At 42.6% G+C, this 17,305-nt stretch overlaps 1 protein-coding gene across 1 annotated transcript in view; it reads left to right on the top strand.

Moving 5' to 3' along the window:
• Window positions 1–17,305, top strand: part of LOC109897787 (eyes absent homolog 2) — a 66,952-nt gene that overhangs the window by 24,763 nt on the left and 24,884 nt on the right. The window lies entirely within an intron of this gene.

Here is a 17,305-nt window from a genome sequence, read left to right as displayed (position 1 = left end):
ACAAGCCAAATTTCTTCAGCCTCCTGAGGTTGAAGAGGCGCTGCTGCGCCTTCTTCACGATGCTGTCTGTGTGGGTGGACCAATTCAGTTTGTCTGTGATGTGTACGCCGAGGAACTTAAAACCTACTACCCTCTCCACTACTGTCCCATCGATGTGGATAGGGGGGTGCTCCCTCTGCTGTTTCCTGAAGTCCACAATCATCTCCTTAGTTTTGTTGACGTTGAGTGTGAGGTTATTTTCCTGACACCACACTCCGAGGGCCCTCACCTCCTCCATGTAGGCCGTCTCGTCGTTGTTGGTAATCAAGCCTACCACTGTAGTGTCTTGTCCAGATGGGTTAGGGCAGTGTGCAGTGTGGTTGAGATTGCATCGTCTGTGGACCTATTTAGGCAGTAAGCAAATTGTAGTGGGTCTAGGGTGTCAGGTAGGGTGGAGGTGATATGGTCCTTGACTAGTCTCTCAAAGCACTTCATGATGACGGAAGTGAGTGCTACGGGGCGGTAGTCGTTTAGCTCAGTTACCTTAGCTTTCTTGGGAACAGGAACAATGGTGGCCCTCTTGAAGCATGTGGGAACAGCAGACTGGGATAAGGATTGATTGAATATGTCCGTAAACACACCAGCCAGCTGGTCTGCGTATGCTCTGAGGGCACGGCTGGGGATGGCGTCTGGGCCTGCAGCCTTGCGAGGATTAACACGTTTAAATGCTTTACTCACGTCGGCTGCAGTGAAGGAGAGTCCGCATGTTTTGGTTGCGGGCCGTGTCAGTGGCACTGTATTGTCTTCAAAGCGGGCAAAAAAAGTGATTTAGTCTGCCTGGGACCAAGACATCCTGGTCAGTGACGGGGCTGGTTTTCTTTTTGTAATCCGTGATTGACTGTAGATCCTGCCACATACCTCTTGTTTCTGAGCCGTTGAATTGCGACTCTACTTTGTCTCTATACTGACGCTTAGCTTGTTTGATTGCCTTGCGGAGGGAATAGTTACGCCGTTTGTATTCGGTCATGTTTCCGGTCACCTTGCCCTGATTAAAAGCAGTGGTTCGCGCTTTCAGTTTCACGCGAATGCTGCCATAAATCCACGGTTTCTGGTTTGGGAATGTTTTAATTGTTGCTATGGGAACGACATCCTCAATGCACGTTCTAATGAACTCGCACACCGAATCAGCGTATTCGTCAATGTTGTTGTTCGACGCAATGCGGAACATATCCCAGTCCATGTGATGGAAGCAGTCTTGGAGCGTGGAATCAGATTGGTCGGACCAGCGTTGAACAGATCTCAGCGCGGGTGCTTCTTGTTTTAGCTTCTGTCTGTAGGCAGGGAGCAACAAAAGGGAGTCGTGGTCAGCTTTTCCGAAAGGAGTGCGAGGGAGGGCCTTATATGCATCGCGGAAGTTAGAATAGCAATGATCCAAGGTTTTACCAGCCCTGGTTGCGCAATCGATATGATACAATTTAGGGAGTCTTGTTTTCAGATTAGCCTTGTTAAAATCCCCAGCTACAATGAATGCAGCCTCAGGATATGTGGTTTCCAGTTTGCAAAGAGTCAAATAAAGTTTGTTCAGAGCCATCGATGTGTCTGCTTGGGGGGGGGAATATATACGGCTGTGATTATAATCGAAGAGAATTCCCTTGGTAGATAATGCGGTCGACATTTGATTGTGAGGAATTCTAAATCAGGTGAACAGAAGGACTTGATTTCCTGTATGTTGTTGTGACCACACCACGTCTCGTTAACCATAAGGCATACGCCCCCGCTCCTCTTCTTACCAGAAAGATGTTTGTTTCTGTTGGCGCGATGCGTGGAGAAACCAGCTGGCTGCACCGATTCCATTAGTGTCTCTTGAGTGAGCCATGTTTCCGTGAAGCAAAGAACGTTACAGTCTCTGATGTCCCTCCGGAATGCCACCCTTGCTCAGATTTCATCAACCTTGTTGTCAAGAGACTGGACATTGGCGAGAAGTATGCTAGGGAGTGGTGTCAGTGTCCGATTTCAAATAGGCTTTACGGCGAAAGCACCACAAACTATTATGTTAGGTCAGAGCTAAGTCACAGAAAAACACAGCCATTTTTCCAGCCAAAGAGAGGAGTCACAAAAATCAGAAATAGAGATAGAATTAATCACTAACCTTTGATGATCTTTATCAGATAACACTCATAGGACTTCATGTTACACAATACATGTATGTTTTGTTCGATAAGGTTCATATTTATATAAATAAACATCCGGTGATTTTGAAGAGAGCCACATCAATTTACAGAAATACTCATTAAAATGTTGATGAAAATACAACTGTTATACATGGAACTTTAGATACACTTCTCCTTTAACCTGTTGAGTGTAAGGGGGCAGTATTTTGATGTTGGATGAAAAACGTACCCAAATGAAACTGCCTATTTCTTAGGCCCAGAATCTAGAATATGCATATAATTGTCAGATTAGGATAGATAACACTCTAATGTTTCCAAAACTGTCAAAATATTGTCTATGAGTATAACAGAACTGATATTGCAGGCGAACCCCTGAGGAAAATCCAACCCGGAAGTGCTATTTTTCCTGAAAGCTCTGTTCCATTTCCTGCCTTCGCTCCATTTAAAGGGATATCAACCAGATTCATTTTCCTATGGCTTCCACATGTTGTGAACAGTCTTTCGACATAGTTTCAGGCTTTTATTTTGAAAAATGAGCAAGAAAGATCACATTGCGTCATTGTATGGCTGGGTGCCAGCAGCGTTTTGCATGCGCAACAGCTTGGAGCAGACATTTTCTCTCTCTCTCCTATTGAAGAAGGTACAGTCCAGTTGAAATATTATCGATTATATATTGTAAAAACAACCTGAGGATTGATTATAAAAAAACGTTTGACATGTTTCTACGAACTTTAAGGATACTATTTGGAATTTTCGTCTGCCCAGTCGTGACCGCTCGAGCCTGTGGATTTCTGAACATAACACGCCAACCAAATGGAGGTATTTTGGATAAAAAAATAATCTTTATGGAACAAAAGGAACATTTATTGTGTAACTGGGAGTCTTGTGAGTGCAAACATCCGAAGATCATCAAAGGTAAGCGATTCATTTTATTGCTTTTCTGACTTTCGTGACCAATCTACTTGGCTGCTAGCTGTTTGTAATGTTTTGTCTGCTGAGAGAGATAGATTTCCTTACATAAACACTTGGTATGCTTTCGCCGAAAAGCTTTTTTGAAATCTGACACGCCAGGAAGATTAACCTCTTGAACCTCTGGGGGCAGTATTTCATTTTTGGACGAAAAACGTTCCCGTTTTAAACAAGATATTTTGTCACGAAAAGATGCTCGACTATGCATATAATTGACAGCTTTGGAAAGAAAACACTCTGACGTTTCCAAAACTGCAAATATATTGTCTGTGAGTGCCACAGAACTAATGCTACAGGCGAAACCAAGATGAAATTTCATACAGGAAGTGAGCCAGATTTTTGAGGCGCTGTGTTCCAATGTCTCCTTATATGGCTGTGAATGCGCAAGGAATGAGCCTACACTTTCTGTCGTTTCCCCAAGGTGTTTGCAGAATTGTGACGTATTTGTAGGCATATCATTGGAAAATTGACCATAAGAGACTACATTTACCAGGTGTCCGCTCGGTGTCCTCCGTCGAAACTATTGCGTAATCTCCAGGTGCGTGCATTTTCCATTTTGAACAGAGGAGAAACCAACCTGCCACGAGTGACTTATCATCGAATAGATATGTGAAAAACACCTTGAGGATTGATTCTAAACAACGTTTGCCATGTTTCTGTCGATATTATGGAGTTAATTTGGAAACATTTTTGCGTTGTAATGACAGAATTTTCGTTTTTTTTCTTAGCCAAACATGATGAACAAAACGGAGCGATTTCTCCTACACAAATTATCTTTTTGGAAAAACTGAACATTTGCTATCTAACTGAGAGTCTCCTCATTGAAAACATCCGAAGTTCTTCAAAGGTAAATGATTTTATTTGAATGCTTGCTTGTTTTTGTGAAAATGTTGCCTGCTGAATGCTAGGCTTAATGCTATGCTAGCTATCAATACTCTTACACAAATGCTTGTGTAGCTATGGTTGAAAAGCATTTCTTTTAAAATCTGAGATGACTGTGTTGTTAACAAAAGGCTAAGCTTGTGAGCCAATATATTTATTTAATTTCATTTGCGATTTTCATGAATAGTTAACGTTGCGTTATGGTAATGAGCTTGAGGCTATAATTACGCTCCCGGATACGGGATTGCTCGTCGCAACAGGTTAACAACAAGCTAAGCTGTGTTTTGCTATATTGCACTTGTGATTTCATGAAAATTACATATTTTTAGTAATTTAATTTGAATTTGGCGCTCTGCAATTCAGCGGATGTTGACGAAAATTATCCCGCTAATGGGATGGGTGCATCAAGAAGTTAAAGTTAAGTTTACAATTGGCTCATTCATCCCCCTCCTCTCCCCTCTAACTATTCCCCAGGTCGTTGCTGCAAATGAGAACGTGTTCTCAGTCAACTTACCTGGTAATATAAAGGATAAATAAAAAAATAAAAAAATGCAACTGCTGTCAGATTTCAAAAAGGTTTTATGGAAAAAGCAAACCATGCAATAATCTGAGTACGGCGCTCAGAGCCCAAACAAGCCAAAAAGATACCCGCCATATTGTGCAGTCAACAGAAGTCAGAAATAACATTATAAATATTCACTTACCTTTGATGATCTTCATCAGAATGCACTCCCAGGAATCCCAGTTCCACAATAAAAATTTTGTTTTGTTCGATAATGTCCATCATTTATGTCCAAATAGCACTTTTTGTTAGCGCGTTTGGTAAACAAATCCAAACTCACAAAGCGTGTTCACTTGGAGCAGACGAAAAGTCTAAAAGTTCCGTTACAGTCCGTAGAAACATGTCAAACGAAGTATAGAATCAATCTTTAGGATGTTTTTAAGAGTTTGGGACCCATCCCATGAAAAGAGCACAAAGTGGCATTTACAGAACAAAACCTGGTTAGCAGCCACTAGTGTTTTGCTTATGTTGTCGAATATAATTATACATTTTTTTATCCGCATACATTAATTCCTTTCCACAATCCACATTTAGGCACACAGATATTATTTATTTTATATTACAGCTTGTGAATCCATCCTGTTTGGTTCATTACCCTACCCTAGCAACAACAATTGTGGGATGCATACACGTACACAACCCACCCACACATATACATCTACACCTCTTCCCGTGTACCATACGCATGCACGCACTCACACACACACACACACACACACACACACACACACACACCACACACACCACACACACACACACACACACACACACACACACACACACACACACACACACACACACACACACACACACACACACACACACACACAGGTCAGTTGTTCAACAGTTGTCCCATCCCCTAGCCCAGCTAAAGAATAGATTTAATTTGTGAATGCTTTTACCGTTGTGGCTGTTTTGAGAAGTGTACCAACATTTTGCAGGGATGGGAAGATTTGTCTAGTCCTGGCTGATGGAACTCGGACCCCCCCTCTTCCCAACACACACACTGGTCCCCCATAGAGACACTTCTTCCCCGGCACCTCTGTGCACCTCTGTGCAATCAGACCATTATTATTATGCTGTGCCACCAGGGCCACAGTATTCTGCCACCTCTCTGATTGTCCAAGTGTGACCCTCCCCCAATGGGTTGCTGCAGCCAGTGTTGCCAGCACTGCCATGACCTGGGTGGGGGTACTCCACCAGAATTCCCACCGGCTAGGTATGAGGTCATCAAGGTTCTCTTAGCAGCTTTAAGAATTTCCTTGTATATTATACTCACCCATACGGGGGCTTTGGTTTAGATTGGACCAACCCTGTCATGCAGGCTCAGAGTCATGAGGGGGTGGTGCTGCTTTAGTGGGTCTCTGACTGGATTCATCTTTCTTTCTTGGCTATGTAGGCTACTTGCAGTAAGCCTATCAAACGGGTAAAGATGTCTCAGTAGTGGGTGGGTGTGGGTGTAATTATTTAGGTATGGAAATATATAATATTAGAATATGATTCCAATGTTGGGTGAATAGGTTTATTAGAATGGACATTTTACACTCTGACAGCATGTCTGCTTCCATGCAAAGACAGATCTAAAGAAATATGTATTTTGTATATTTCAGAAGAACAGAATAGCATACTCTAAGTAGTTCTTATGTTAGGCCCTGATCTGGCTATACCATATGGCTGTGGGCTACATCTAGTTCCTTTAGCAGACAAGAATTGCTTAGAATTATGTGGCATTATTTAATATTATTTTATAGTATGAAGAATACAATTTAACATATCGTAATAAATTTGAAAGGATATTTTCTCCAAATGATTTCTGAGGGAGTGCGCACATGTAGCTCATCTGTGTTGAGCGGTTAACAAAAAAACAGGTCCTCCTATATGCTTAATAACTTTTGTTGTGATACAAACTATGTTTTCATTTTTAGCACATTCTAAGGCTGCAACTCTAATGATGATTTGAAGTCACATGAAAGGCATGTGCTCTGCTTAGTTTTTTGCACAGGCTGCACACCCTTCATCAGTCTCCCATTCACAATTTGACAAGCACTTGGTAATGGCTTGAATTTCCCGGCAGCATCCCCCTTGTGTGGCCGTAATGCCCCCTTAAAAACGACATGCCTTTTGTGGCCAGTGGCTGTTGTGCCCTTGGACTGAAAGTAATAATTATGATTCCCCTCGTCGGGCTGTGTGCGCCGAAGCACCACTCACTCACATGGCTCTCTCAGATATCTACATTCTTGAAAACCTGCTCAGGACCTCAAACTGGGGCGAAGGTTCACCTTCGAACAGGACAATGACCCTGAAGCACACAGCCAAGACAACACAGAAGTGGCTTCGAGACAAGTCTCTGAATGTGTTGAGTGGCCCAGTCAGATCCCGGACTTGAACCCGACTCCCCAAATACTGTTGTTCTGAGCTTGTACCCAAGAAGACTCGAGACAGTAATCGCTGCCATAGGTGCTTCAACAGAGTACTGAGTAAAGGGTCTGAATATTTTTGTAAATGTGATATTTAAGTTTGAATTTGTTTATACATTTGCAAACATTTTTAAAAACCTGTTTTTGCTTCGTCATTATGGAACACAGTGTCCTCCATAATTCTTAAATGGAAGACGTTTGGAACCACCAAGATTTTTCCAAGAGCTTGCCGCCCGGCCGATCTGAGCAATCGGGGGAGAAGGTCAGGGAGGTGACCAAGAACCCGATGATCACTCTGACAGAGCTCCAGAGTTCCTCTGTGGAGATGGGAGAACCTTTCAGAAGGACAACTATCTCAGTGGCACTCCACCAATCAGGACTTTATGGTAGAGGAGCCAGACAGAAGCCACTCCTCAGTAAAAGGCACATGACAGCCCGCTTGGTTTTCGCCAAAATACACCTAAAGACTGTCAGACCATGATAAACAAGATTCTCTGGTCTGATGAACTCAAAATTGAACTCTTTGGCCTGAATGCCAAGTGTCACGTCTGGAGGAAACCTGGCACCATCCCGAAGGTGAAGCATGGTGGTGGCAGAATCATGCCATTATCACGCTGGAGTGTTTTTCAGCTGCCGGGATTGAGAGACTAGTCAGGATGGAGGCATCGAGAGATCATTCATGAAAACCTGCTCCAGAGCTCTCAGGACTTCAGACTGGGGCGAAGGTCCACCTTACAACACAGCAACTACCCTAAGCACACAGCCAAGACAACGCAAGGGTGGCTTCGGGACAAGTCTATGTGTGTCTTTGAGTGTCCCTGCCAGAGCCCAGACTTAAACCTGATCGAACATCACTGGAGAGACCTGAAAATAGCTGTGCTTCAACGCTCCCCATCCAACCTGACAGAGCTTGAGAGGATCTGCAGAGAGGAATGTGAGAAACTTCCCGAATACAATTGAGCCAATCTTGTAGGATCATACCCAAGAAGAATTGAGGCGGTAAAGGTTCTTCAACACAGTACTGAGTAAAGGGTCTGAATATTTATGTAAATGTATTTTTTTAATAAAAAAATTATAATATATATAATATATAAAATATATAATATATAATATTTTTATTATTATTATTTTCTTTTTTTCTCTTTTTAATACATTTGCAAACATTTCTAAAAAACTGTTTTTGCTTTGTCATTATGGGATATTGTGTGTTTAGATTGATGAGAAAAAAGTGATTCAATATGTTTTAAATTAAGGCTGTATGCTAACAAAATGTGGGAAAAGTCAATGAGGTCTAAATACTTCTCCGAAGGCACTGTGTATACAGTACTAGGCAAAAGTTTGGACACACCTACTCATTCAAGGGTTTTTCTTTATTTTTTAAAATCATTTTCTACATTGTAGAATAATATTGACGACATCAAAACTATGAAATAACACATATGGAATCATGTAGTAACCAAAAAATGTGTTAAACAAATCTAAATATATTTTATATTTGAGATTCTTCATAGTCACCCTTTGCCTTGATGAAAGCTTTGCACACTCTTGGCATTCTCTGAACCATCTTCACCTGGAATGATTTTCCAACAGTCTTGAAGGAGTTCCCACATATGCTGAGCACTTGTTGGATGCTTTTCCTTCACGCTGCGGTCCAACTCATCCCAAACCATCTCAATTGGGTTGAGGTCGGGTGATTGTGGAGGCCAGGTCATCAGATGCAGCACTCCATCACTCTCCTTCTTGGTCAAATAGCCCTTATACAGCCTGGAGGTGTGTTGGGTCATTGTCCCGTTGAAAAACAAATGATTGTTCCGCTAAGCCCAAACCAAGTGGGATGGCGTATCGCTGCAGAACGCTGTTGTAGCCATGCTGCTTAAGGGTGCCTTGAATTCTAAATAACCCACTGACAGTGTCACCAGCAAAGCACCACCACACCATCACACCTACCCATCCAGGCAGCTTCACGGTGGGAACCACACATGCATAGATAATCCATTCACCTACTCTGCATCTCACAAAGACACGGTGTTTGGAACCAACAATATCCATTTTGGACTCATGTCCATTGCTCATCTTTTTTTGGCCCAAGCAACTCTCTTCTTGCTATTGGTGTCCTTTAGTAGTGGTTTCTTTGCAGCAATTCAGCCATGAAGGCCTGATTAACACAGTCTCCTCTGAACAGTTGATGTTGAGATGTGTCTGTTACTTGAACTCTGTTACTTGAACGCATTTATTTGGGCTGCAATTTCTGAGGCTGGTAACTCTAATGAACTTATCCTCTGCAGCAGAAGTAACTCTGCCAGTTTCATCATGGCTCTTGATGGTTTTTGTGACTGCACTTGAAGAAACTTTCAAAGTTGTTGAAATTTTCCACATTGACTGACCTTCATGTCTTACAGTAATGATGTACTGTCGTTTCGCTTTGCTTATTTGAGCTGTTCCTGACATAATATGGACTTGGTATTTTACCAAATAGGGCTATCTTCTATATACCACCCCTACCTTGTCACAACACAACTGATTGGCTCAAATGCATTAAGAAGGAAAGAAATTCCACAATTTGAACTTTTAACAAGGCACACCTATTCATTAAAATGCATTCCAGGTGACTACCTCATGAAGCTAATTGAGAGAATGCCAAGAGTGTTGTCACGTTCTGACCTTTAATTCCTTTGTTTTGTCGTTATTTAGTATGGTCAGGGCGTGAGTTGGGGTGGGCAGTCTATGTTTGTTTTTCTATGATTTTGGGATTTCTATGTTTCGGCCTAGTATGGTTCTCAATCAGAGGCAGGTGTCGTTAGTTGTCTCTGATTGAGAATCATACTTAGGTAGCCTGGGTTTCACTGTTTGTTTGTGGGTGTTTGTTTCCGTGTCTGTGTTTGTCGCCACACGGTACTGTTTCGGTTTGTTCACGGTTATTGTTTTTGTATTCATAGTGTTCAGTTTATGTTTTTTAAATAAACAACCATGGACACTTACCAAGCCGCATCTTGGTCCGATCCTTGCTACACCTCTTCAGAGGAAGAGTAAGAAATCAGCTGTTACAGAAACACCCACCAACCAAGGACCAATCGGCGTGGTAACAGACGACAGCAGCAGCAGCAGCAGCAGCAGCCAGCATCACAAGACACCTGGACATGGGAGGAGATTTTGAACGGAGAAGGACCCTGGGCACAGGCTGGGGAATATCACCGCCCCAAAGCAGAGCTGAGCGGCGGCGATATGAGGAGGCAGCAAGGCAGCTCGACAGGTACGAGAGACAGCCCCCCAAAAAATCTTTGGGGGGGGCACACGAGGAGTGTGGCTAAGCCAGGTAGCAGACCTGAGCTCACTCCTCGTGCTTATTATAAGCAGTGCGTTACTGGTCAGGCACCGTGTTATGCAGTTAAGTGCACGGTGTCGCCAGTACGTGGCAGCTCCCCAAAAGTGTCAAGCGAGTGTGAGCATCCAGCCAGGGCGCAAGGTGCCTGCTCAGCGTGTCTGGTCGCCGGTACGCTGTTTCGGTCCAGGGTATCCTGCGCCGGCTCTGCGTGCTGTGTCTCCCGGGGCGCTGGGAGGGTGCAGTGCGTCCTATGCCAGCGCTCCGCTCGTGCCGGGCAAATGTGGGAGTGGAGCCTAAGGGAGAGGTGCGCGTAGTAGGCACTAGATCTCCAGTGCTTACCCACAGCCCGGTTCAACCTGTGCCTGCACTCTGGAGGGTCCGGGCTAGAATAGTTATCCAGCCTGGGGGAGTGGTGCCAAGACTGCGCACCAGAGCTCCAGTGCTCCCCCACAGCCCAGTCCTTCAGGTGCCTCCTCCTAACACCAAGCCTCCTAGAGGTCTCCCCAGCCTGGTGGGTCCTGTGGCAGCCCCACGCACCAGGCTGTCTCTCTGTCTCCTCCCTACAGGTGCTCCCGTCTGTCCAGAGCTGCTAGAGTCTCCCGTCTGTCCAGAGCTGCTAGAGTCTCCCGTCTGTCCAGAGCTGCTAGAGTCTCCCGTCTGTCCAGCGCTGCTAGTCTCCCGTCTGTCCTGAGCCGCCAGAGCTGCCAGTCTATCATGATCCGCCAGAGCCGCCAGTCTGTCATGATCCGCCAGAGCCGCCAGTCTGCCATGAGCCGCCAGAGCCGCCAGTCTGTCATGAGCCGCCAGAGCCGCCAGTCTGTCATGAGCCGCCAGAGCCGCCAGTCACCCCCACAACATGATGCTGCCACCCCCGTGCTTCATGGTTGGGATGGTGTTCTTCAGCTTGCAAGCATCCCCCTTTTTCCTCCAAACATAACGATGGTCATTAAGGCCAAACAGTTATTTTTTGATTTCATCAGACCAGAGGACATTTCTCCAAAAAGTACGATCTTTGTACCAATGTGCAGTTACAAACCGTAGTCTGGCTTTTTTATGGCGGTTTTGGAGCAGTGGCTTCTTCCTTGCTGAGCGGCCTTTCATGTCGATATAGGACTCGTTTTACTGTGGATATAGATTCTGTTGCACCTGTTTCTTCCAGCATCTTAACAAGGTCCTTTGCTGTTGTTCTGGGATTGATTTGCACTTTTCGCACCAAAGTACGTTCATCTCTAAGAGACGGAACCCTTCTCCTTCCTAAGCGGTATGACGGCTGCGTGGTCCCATGGTGTTTATACTTGCGTGCTATTGTTTGAACGTGGCATTTGGAAATTGCTTCCAAGGGTAATTTTCTGGAATTTTACAAGCTGTTTAAAGGCAAAGACAACTTAGTGTATGTAAACTTCTGACCCACTGGAATTGTAATTCAGTGAATTTAAAGTGAAATAATCTGTCTGTAAACAATTGTTGGAAAAAAGACTTGTGTCATGCACAAAGTAGATGTCCAAACCGACTTGCCAAAACTATAGTTTGTTAGCCAGACATTTGTGGAGTGGTTTTAATGACTCCAACCTAAGTGTATGTAAACTTCTGATTTCAACTGTATGCAAAAACAAATTATTTTAAAACATTCCCAGACTTGAACAGTATAGCATATTTTTGTTTATATCTTCATCAGATGTTGTATTATATCATTTAATTTTCTCATTTTTAAAGACAATCCTAGAAATGGATAGTGAAGGGTGTTACTTTATTCATTCCTTTTATGGGAACATTCTATTATTTAAAACAGCAGTTTTTGTGTCCAGGCACATTTGGTAATATACAGTTTATCGACTACGAGAGCTACTATTGACCATACATCACCCTGGCTCCCTGACACATTTACGGTCTGACCGTGTTTATGTTTTCCTTTCGGTCATTAACACAGGCACATAAGTGGTTTTCTAGAGTCCTTTGCCCTCTCCACAGTAGGAATACTATGATTTACTATGAAAACAGCCTGTACTGCAATGACTCACGACACCGTGTTTGGAGAAGCTGGGAGGTCGGCTGCGTCAGCAGGAGTTGCCAAAACATATGTTTCATCATTATGTGCAATGTATTTTTTGGGCTAATGTGCTAATGTGAAAAGCTTTAGCCTCTGTAGATATAAAGTAGACACTACACAGACTTTTTTTTGTCAGGTCTGCTGTTCAATATTGTGCGTCATAACCTATGTAACTCCAATCCTCTTTCAAATGTTCTAGTTATAAGAATTTTAGCTTTCTCTTTCTACGTGATGAGATGTCTTAATTGAGCTTTTTTCCATTCTCTCTCTCTATTTCTCATGCACGTGACCTCTATCTCTCTTTCCCTCCCTCCTCTTTCTCTCATCCCCTGGGGCCCTATCTCGTTCTGCTGTGCAGTTGCTAATATCCCTCTTGTCCCTATCTGTCTTGCCTCTCCTCTGTCTCTGTCAGTCTTATGTCGGTGATGAGGCCACAGTGAGCAGAAGTGTTCTGCATGGCCAGATTGAGGTGCCCTAAAGGCACTTATAAACCGGGTGGTTCGAGCCCTGAATGCTGATTGACTGATAGGCATGGTATATCAGGCCGTATACCATAGGTATGACAAAACATGTCTTTTTACTGTTCTAATTACACTGGTAATCAGTTAATAATAGCAATAAGGCACCTCACAGGTTTGGACTGAGGGCTGTGTCGAGGCGTTGTGTCATGTCCGCGCTGCGCCGTGCCTAAGAACAGCCCTTAGCTGTGGTATATTGGCTGTATACCACACCTCCTTGGGCCTTATTGCTTAAATAGACCACTGTCAACATCAGGGGAGTGGAAAGAGCTGTTGATTTTTGTCCTCAACCATGACGAACCCCATTACTTTCAACCTTTCTTTCACTCTCAACCTTACTCTCTCTTACTCTCTTCCTATATATACATCTCACTCTCTCTTAATCTTCATTTTTGTCGTTCTTACTTTCAACCTTTCTCTCTCTCACCGTCAGTTATTCTCAGTTAATATCTTAACTTAATTGCCACACACAGGTTGAACAGTTGTAAGTGCTATGTACCAACACGGATATGTCTACATTGAAATTCCACTGTATCCACGTATGTAATTGCTTTGTAAATAAAACCGTTTTCAAGCCACTTATTGAAAAGTGGGTCTGAACCTTACTGGAAAAAGTGACAATTGTTATATTATATTTACAGTTACATAATATGTCAAATCAAGGCAGGAAAACTCATGACTGAAAACACATTGGAGGTACTCTGTCGGGAGGATAGCACTACATCACATTTTTACGTTAGGTCATTAAATCTTCTTGAGCTGCAAGATGAGAGCATGTTCAAGTTGTTACACAGTGAGGTTCTGGCTACAGTCCAAACACTTAAAAGACACACCCTATCCCCTCAGCCCTCAAATTAAGTGGACACTTTTGATGATGTATCATGATGTCTGATGAGTATACACTTGCAGGACAAGGGGCAAGTGAGGAAGGAATGATTTTTTAAATGGGCCGGAAATGCAGCACTTACTCATCCCCACCGGTAGCTTGTGGATGCTTTATATGCGCTATAGTCAATTATGATTGCATGTCTACTTATATTAACTACATAATTATTAATATATGCCTACTGTATAATAGCTTGCAAATGAATTAGCTAACTAATGTTAGCCTGCCTACCTGGATCTTCTGAAAAAGAAAAATGTTTATTTAATACAATTTCCAAAAGATAACCAAACAAAAACATATTTACGAGACGTGTTTGTGCCGTCATGTGCATTAGTAGCACAATTTCTAACTTATTTGCATTCTCCATTGATGTTGTTTTTAAGTTTTGGCTGACTTTTCTTCGCGGGAATACAATCCTCGCGAATTGAATTATGGGTAGTTTCAGGCCACGGATTGAACATAATTGTACACTTGCAAATTCGACTAAAAACGGGGGCTGAGGGGCTTACGTTGCAAACTTCCCTTGCTTGGCTAATCATTTGGACGGCCTTTCAAGATGGTGACGGGGATTCCCCCAAGGTCATAAGGTGAGGGTAAGTGAACCGCAGCCTCTATTTCTTTCAGACAGTAATTACATGAATCCAAACCCTTTTTCACTATGTTTGTTTATTTATTTTTCTTACCAAGGAAACCTGGACACAGGTTTTGATTGAAAACAGTGCTTAGAAACACATAGGGTCCGATTCAGACTTATGAAATCTATTCCTTTTTTAATCGTTTTGATTTAAGTGCTTGTAGGGTTACACATTTGAGGGAATAATCAGAGGTGGAAACTTTCCGTAGGAATTAACAGGAATATATGGGAATTAATGGGAATATATGGGAATTAACAGAAATATATGCAAATTAATATTAATACCATTTAAATGTATATGTTTTTTGCATTGGATATATTTACCATATCTTATGGAGACAGAAACATAAACCTTTTACCTTATCATAATTAGACATAATTGCAAATGATTAAATCCTTCCAATAGAAAAAAAACAAAAACAATTTAGTTACGAATTTAACTTTAAATAAATGAGTTGACTCTTCACATGGGATAATTTCACTGAACAACAAAATAAATGGAATATTGAATGATCCCCAATGATCCATCACAACTCCCAAAAACGTTTTCAACATACATCTGTAAAATTATAGTCTAGAAACTAAAACTTTGGTTGTCTTCCTCTCAGGCTTCCATGTCTTCTCCCTGGACCTCCTCAATGTCCACCTCTTGAACATCAGACTCTGAGGCCTCATCTTCACTGTCACTTTCCAACCATGTTGAGGATGACTCGTTGTCAGGCTCAAAAAGCCTCAAATTTGCCAAACAAGGACCAGTTGCACTCTGAGGCGGCTGATGTTGGTGGCATTTGGAGGATGACGGAGGCAACTGGGGAAAGAGCTTCAGAGCCACAAAGTCCCTTCCACTGATGAGATATGTTGGCACGACTGCCGTATAGCATCTCATCCCAAAGCCCTTGCATACGAGTGTACTTCGCCAGACTGCTAAAAACCTTGCCCTCATTCAGGTCAAGGTGAGACACGGTAGTGCACCAGACAGGATGTTCTTACCAGCATACTTGGGGTCCAACATGTATGCTGCAGCGTGAATGTGCATCATGCTTTTTGATGTATTTCAGAACTGCAGTTTCCTCTACTTGGAGCAACAGTGAAGTGGGCAGGGCAGTACGGATTTCTTCTCGAACATCTGTAAGCAGAGTCCGAACATCAGATAGGATGGCATTGTCTCCCTCAATCCGTGCAATGGCTACTGCTATAGGTTTCAGGAGTTTCAGGCTGCTTACCACTCTCTCCCAAAATACATCATCCAGGAGGATCCTCTTGATGGGGCTGTCCATATCGGCAGACTGTGATATGGCCATTTCTTGGAGAGACTCCTTCCCCTCCAGGAGACTGTCAAACATGATGACAACACTACCCCAACGGGTGTTGCTGGGAATTCTTCTCTTCTTCTTTTGCTTGGTGAGGTAGATTGGTGCTGTGACTTGATGACCCTTCACATACCTTTGACTACGTTCCTCTATTGAGTAAAAAAGTAGAGGGCCTTTTGTCAGATGTTGCTTGTTGTGAGCGTTGAGGGAACTTGATGCACATGGCCAGATGATTCTGCATCTTTTTTCCATTCTTGACATGTGATTTGGCACAGTATTTGCAAATGTACACAGCTCTTCCTTCTACATTAGCTACAGTGAAATGTCTTCACACATCAGATAGTGCCCGTGGCATTTTCCTGTAAAGATTGGAAAAAATTTGTAAAAAATAAATAAAATGCAATTGTGTAAAAAATAAAATAAAAGTACAGATAAATAGTTAAGCAATTAGATAAACAACTTTAAACTTTAAATGAAACATGTATGGAAACAGGTGAATAAACACTCCTCAGTTAGCAGGCTCAAACCAGCTAAAACCTACATGGTAGCAAAAACTATCTAGCAGAAATTAACAAGTTAGAAATGATTTAAACACACTTTGCTGTAGGCTACTATTTACTAGTTAACAAAAAATCTCGTATGTCATAAAATATATTCACTCAACCCAGTATTGTAATCAAAACATGCCAGGAAGCATGTATAGTCCTTGGCTCAGACAGTGTAGTAGTGTGGGCTCAACAGCGTCTCATTAGTGTGCAAGATCTTGAGAATCAGCTGTACATGTGATGGAAGAGTGCACTGCACATGTGATGGAAGAATGCACTGTGCATGTGATGGAAGAATGCACTGTGCATGCAGAGGGTTGCAATTCCTTTGAATTTGGAATAGTTTAACCAAAATATGCCGCAAGACCTAGAATTGCCTTATGTGTATCCCACAAAAAAAGTGTAACTTTTTTGATGAATTTAAGCAAAATTCCCCAAATTCCCGGGCTTAACGTCCCATGGAAGATTTCCCCCAAATTCTGGAAATTTACTCAGAAAGTTGCCAACGCTTTGCAGCCCTAAGCGCTAGTTGGTATTCAGACTTACCTTATGCAGGCCTGTGATGTGCTCTGCAGGTATGGTTCCCTTGCGCACACTGAATACATTTAATTCAACCGCTGAAACCCTCCCAGTTGCTGGCCATCAGATTTTCTCGTGGAATTTCATTTGCTAGGGTTTTCAGTAAATGTGTCTAAAGCCATCCCTTCAAATACGGTGTCCCTTTAATACGGTATATAGTATCAAAAGAATGGGTTGAGAATATTAGGGCTCAATGAAAGAAATCCATATATGCATATTCGTCTCCATTTCAGCAGCAATTGGTATAGACTTAAAAATACTCTGATCTTGGAGATGATTTAGGTTTCGAAAATATTTATGAATAATAAAAAATAAAAAACAGGTTTGGAGAGTCTTTATGCACAAAATATATTGATGAAACAAAAATACAGTGATTTGATTCATCCTGAATGTTACCATATTCCGGATAACAATCCTCACTAATCATGGAATGGAATGACAACGGTCCAGTCGTCTTGAACCATGCGCTAGGCTCCAGGTTTAA

This window comes from Oncorhynchus kisutch, linkage group LG1 (assembly GCF_002021735.2).
Source record: "Oncorhynchus kisutch isolate 150728-3 linkage group LG1, Okis_V2, whole genome shotgun sequence".
NCBI classification, from domain to species: domain Eukaryota; kingdom Metazoa; phylum Chordata; class Actinopteri; order Salmoniformes; family Salmonidae; genus Oncorhynchus; species Oncorhynchus kisutch.
This window is presented reverse-complemented; position numbering and strand designations above follow the sequence as displayed.